We start from the raw sequence: 6,000 nt of genomic DNA, 5'->3' as shown, positions 1-6,000 counted from the left end.
CTTTCCCTTTCCTACTTTCTCTCCCTCCCCTCCCCCTCTCTCTTTCTTTCCTTGACTCCTGAGTGACTCTTTGTCCCCTTACTTCCCCCTCTTCCCTTCCCCCTTTTCTCCTTGGCAAACTGTCAGACCATAAGAGAATTATCCATCCTCTGGGAGTAGGGGAGAGATTGCCTGAGTCAGAGTGACAACTTGCCAGCAAATACTTTTTCTATTCTCATATGGCTTCTGTGCCGTGTTATTAAATATAGTTATTTGTCAAAAGGAACAATCTCTTGTATGGTCAGTTGAGTTTCTGAAAACCTTAGGGGCCCTGCCTTGCTCCATTAACACAAAGCATGTGTTTTCTGGTAGCAGTTTACCAAGGTTCCTTATGGACTCATTTGTGCTGCAGGTCAGGAAGCTAACTTAATCCTCTAACTGGCTCTAGATTAGGGAGGGGAAAGTGGAAAGGAAATGCATTTGAGGTGTAGAAGTTCTATAATGCAGAATATTTTAAGCATATTGGATGCTTTACTGACAAATGATTTATCTTTGAGATGTAGGATGATTGGATCACCCTTTGGTGGAGGGTAGAACTTTAAGTATGCAATGGAAAGAGGCTTAAAGCCCCGTCAAATAGGTAAATTATTGGAAGCCCTTCACTAATTTTAAATGTCAATTAAAGCCCACCTGCTTTTATAGCTATTAATGTTTCTGGGTTTCAGTAAACTGGCAGAGGGTCCACCCGCTGACAACATTAATAGAAGATTTCTGTAATATCCCAAGCCCATTAAAAGCCACCAAAACAAAACAAAGGCTCATAAGGGAATGCATGTTTAGAAAAATGCAGTAATTTGGTGTGTGTATGCCTATATATTTCTTTTCTCACTATACTGGTCACTTTTTTAAGAGGTTATAATTAAACTGTCATTTCCTAAAGTACAGAAATTAGTCCTTGAAGGATATTTTGTGTAGGCTAGAAGGAGGTGGGAGTGAATGTAAGTACATGGATCGAGGCTCAGCAGGAAATCAATAGACTTTCTGTGATATATGAGACCAAAAATATTGCTTTCCTCCCCAGAAATGACAACTATTCTGGATTTGGGTAGTTATTTTTAGTCATTTCTTAACTTCTTTCCTAGTAGGTCCCTTTTAATTAATTTTCTAAAGGAAGAAATCAAGATTGAGAGATAGAGGGACCTTTTCCTTTAACTTATTTCCTTTTTCTATCTTTAGCTTTGGGGAAAGTAATCACTTATGTGAAGGATAGGTGGGAGTAGGAAGATGGGAGAGGAGACAAGAAGACCAATTTGGATGCCATTACATTCATCCAGGTGAAATTGATGAAAATTTAAATTAGTGTTCATTTAAATCATTAAATCATTCTCTTAAAAAAAAAAAAATCCAAACCAAACTGTACTCCTTGATAGCTTAGAAACAACGGACATGAAAGATAGAGAAGTAGAATTGGCATAACCTGGTAAATGATTAAAATGGGAGAGAAGAGAGAAGAAAGAGCCAAAGATGATTTTTAGTTATAAGTCTGAGGGAACTGGAAGGATGATGGTATCCCCAATAAAGACAGGGAATTATGTCAAATGTGAGCTTCTGATAGGACACTCAGATGCTAATTAGAAATGGAGGAACAGATTTCAATAGAGAAATTAAGCCTTGATGACTGGATATACAGATTTCTAGATTCATCTGGTTAGTGATTATAATTGAACCCACTGGAGCAATGTGATCAGAGGGAAAAGAAGACTTATGACAGAATTTTGAGAGACAATCCCCTATCCACCCTGCACACTGCAGCATAACAAATAGGTGTATCCTTTGTTATGAAAAATATTGTTATCAGAGAATGCTGTAAATTTTTCATTGTACTTCAAACTTCCCCTTTGTATTTTTTAGATCACTGTATTTTCATGCATGTAAAATTAGAATATGAGTTCCTTGAAGGGAAGGGCTGTCTTTTTTATATGTATCCTCAGGATCTTAGCAGAGTGCTTTCCACATAGTAAGCACTTAATATAAGTAAGCTTTGCAAATAAATAAGCATTTCTTTCCTTCCTTCTTTCCTTTCTTCCTTCCTTCCTTCCTTCCTTCCTTCCTTCCTTCCTTCCTTCCTTCCTTCCTTCCTTCCTTCCTTCCTTCCTTCCTTCCTTCCTTCCTTCCTGATGTAGTGCTTACATTTTGGCTTCAATACTAACTAGTTATGTAACCATGGGAAAATTTAGTTTGGTTGCCAAAACAAAATAAAAACCTACAAAAATTTGTTCTATTACCTCACAAGATTTTTATTATTATAATTCATTTATTTTAAAACTTAAATGCAAAATAGGAGGAAAATTGTCATGCATATAGCAGAACAAGAAAGGATGAAAAATATATTGCAATAAATTTCATTTTAAGAAAGCCTTTATAATACTACATTATGTTCAGAGCTGTCCATATTTTCTTTGCTTCTGTGTAGATTTTCTTTTACTCTGTTATGCATTTTTATTTAATTATTTTTTTCTTCCATTCCTCCCAACCTCTCCCCAAAGAGGTTACAATTAAGTATGGAAATACACACACACACATACATATATTATATATACATAGATGTATAATATATGTATACACACAAGTATATACATACATACACATACATAGATGTCTATAATCAAATGTATATGTATAATATATATATACACATACATATACATTCATATGCATCCATATGCATCTATGTAAGATGTTACTATGCTTCTGTTTCTTTGAAGATGGATAACATCTTCCATCATAAGTCCAAATCTTTTCATATTTTTGTTATGTTACTCCACCAACTAATCATTTTCTATGCCACAGAAATATTCCAACTTTTATTTTATTTTAAACAGTCTAAAATAATATTAATATGGATGACATATTATAGTTTCCCTATTTTTCTCTTTTGAGTAAATCTATTTTAGCTTTAACTTTGTCTGAGATCATGATTAGTGCTCTTATCTTTTTTACATAATAAATTCTATTCTCAATCTTTATTTTATGCTTTGTGTAAATCTTATTTCCTATTACTCCTGATTCCTTTATTTTCCTTCTACCTATTACATTGCCATCCTATTACTTAACCTCTCACTTCCTCCCAAGGATTCCTCCCATATCCTCTATCTCCTCCCTTACCTTCTTCTTTCTGAATTTAGAAGATTTTATGCCCTTCTAGATAAAAATGTATTGTTAGTTCTTTAACCCATTCCCAATGAAAGTAGGGTTCCAGAACTACCAGCCCTCTTCTCTTATAATTTTTTTGTCAGTTCTTTTTCTCAAATCTTATTTGTATAATTATTCTTTTTTTATTTTTACCATTTTATACATGGTTTTGCTTTTTAGAATCACATCATATTCAATTTTACTGCAAATTTTCTTTTAAACTAACCAATTACTAAAGACAATCTTACACATATAGTTTTCATTTCCATGTAGGAAAATAAACAGTTTGCCCTTATTCAGTCCCTTCTAATTAGTCTTTGATTTTTACCTTATATTTCTCTTGGATCTTCTATGTCATAATTTCTATTACATTCAGATCTTTTTGCAACAAAATTCTGAAAGTCTGGCAATTTATTGAATATCATTTTTTTCCATTCAGGATTATGCTTAACTTTGCTGGGCATGATATTTTTTGCCATACCCCAGTTCTTTTGCTCTTCAATAAATAGTGTTCCAAAACCTACCATCTTTTAGTGTAACCACTGCTAGATTTTGGTGATTTTAATTGTGGTTCAACATGTCTAAATTGTTTTTTTTCCCCTTGTTGATGATAATCTTTTTTTTTTTTTTTTTTTTGAGTTGGGGATTTCAGAATTTGGCTATGATATTCCTATTGGTTTTCCTTGTAGGATCTCATTCAGGAAGTGATCACTGGATTTTTGTCTATTTATACTTTCCTCTCTTGTTTTAATATTTCAAGACAATTTATTTTTAATATTATCATACCAAGAGTCTATTTTCCATCCAAACCAGCTAACTGCATTATATTTGCTGATAACAAATATCATTTTCCATGTTTGTGATTTACCAGTTGTTAAGAGAAAGAATGCATGAAATCCTAACAAACAGAAAACATGTTATAAGAATAAACTATTCACAATCATATTCTAGCAAGACCAAAATTTAAAAAGAAATCTATAAAACACGTGAAAATGAATGAAATAGTGATATTAACCCAACTGAGAAGATGAAGTTTAACAAACTATATAGAAACTGCCAAAGAACAAAACTCTGCCTCACTGAAGTGAACCAAAGATTTAAAGAGCAATTGTTGTTGTTTGTCTTTAGTTCTTGAAGAGGACCTACACTGAGTAGTCTTAAATATTTCAAAAGAGAACACTCTACCTACCTCCTTTGATGGGCCAAATATGGAACTAATTCTTAACTAGGGAGAGGAAAAAACAAACAAACATATAGCCAGAGACAGAGAAAGAAAGAGAAGGGGTGGGGAGGGAAGGGATGATGGCACTAACTTGAAAATGTAGAGATGGTATTCCTTTTCAATTCTTAATTTACTTTTTTTTTTTAATAAAGAAAATTATCTTTAGTTAGAATAGTAACTAATGAAAATTGTTTTTAAAAGTTAACATCAAAATTCAGTTGATGGGCATCATCTCAATTTCCAAAATATTTTTGTACAAATAGGTCCTTTCTTTTCTTCTTTGATCTTTTGGGATACAGTGCTGGTAGGGGTATTTCTGGGTCAAATACAGTTTTATAGCCTCTTGGGCATAGTTTCAAATTGTTCTCTGAAATGGTTGGTCCAGTTCACAACTCCACTAAAAATGCATCAATGCATCTATTTTTCCAGTCCAGTTTTTGTAATTTTTCCTTTTCTGTCATGTTAATCAATCTGATGAGTTTAAAGAGGTACATCAGAGTTGCTTTAATTTTCATTTTTCTAAACAGTAGTGATTTAGAGCATTTTTTCTTCCTGGTTTGTTTTCTTCTGAAAATTACTGAATCATATCTTTTGTCCATTTACCAACTGGGCAATGATTCTTATTTGTATAAATTTAGCTCAGTTCCCTATTTACTTGAGAAATAAGGCCTTTTTCAGAGAAACTTGTAGTAAAATCCCATTCCTATCCCTTATTTTCCTTTTTATTTTGGCTATATTAATTTTTTTGTGCAAAAGCCTTTTGATCTTATGTAATCAAAACCTAAGGATTTTATTTTCTATGATCCTTTTTTTTTTTTTTTTAAATCTGTGGTGATAAAATCTTTCTTTATCCATAGATCTAATGGGTAATTTTTTTCTATGCTCTCCTAATTTGCTTATGAGAATGCCCTTTATGTCTAAATCATTTATCCATTTTGATCTTATTTTGGTATATGATGTGAGATGCTAATCTACGTCTAATTTCTGCCAAACTGCTTTTTAGTTTTTGTGATTTGTCACTTTTTTGATATGGTGAGTTCTTAGGGTCTGTCTTGGGTTTGTCAAATAGTAGATTACCATGATCATTTGCTATAGTGTATTCCTGTGGCTAGCTTATTCTACTGATTCACCATTCTATTACTTAGCCAGTACTAGACTGTTTTGATGACAACCAATTTATAATATAGTTTGAAATCTGGAACTATTAGGCTGGCTCTCATAACATTTTTTTAAAATGATTCCCTTAATATTCTTGAATTTTTTGTTCTTCTGGATGAATTTTGTTATTTTTTTCCATCTTTATAAAATGATTTGGTAATTTGATTGGTTATTTATATAGTCAATCAATTTGATTGAATAAATAAGTTTACTTAGAATTATTTTTATCATATTTGTTCAGTTTACCTATAAGTAATTTAAATTTCTCAAATTGTTTTTATTTTTCAAAATATTTGCAAAAATAATTTTCACCATTCACCCTTGCAAAAACCCTGTGTTCCAAATTTTTCTCCCTCCCTCCCCAAAATAGCAAGTAATGCAATTCTTCTAAATATATTTCCAGATTTATCATTCTGCACAAGAAAAGTAGAACAAAGGGGGAAAAATAA

Source organism: Sarcophilus harrisii, chromosome 1, assembly GCF_902635505.1.
Source record: "Sarcophilus harrisii chromosome 1, mSarHar1.11, whole genome shotgun sequence".
In the NCBI taxonomy this organism is placed as follows: domain Eukaryota; kingdom Metazoa; phylum Chordata; class Mammalia; order Dasyuromorphia; family Dasyuridae; genus Sarcophilus; species Sarcophilus harrisii.
Note: the sequence above shows the minus strand (reverse complement) of the source record.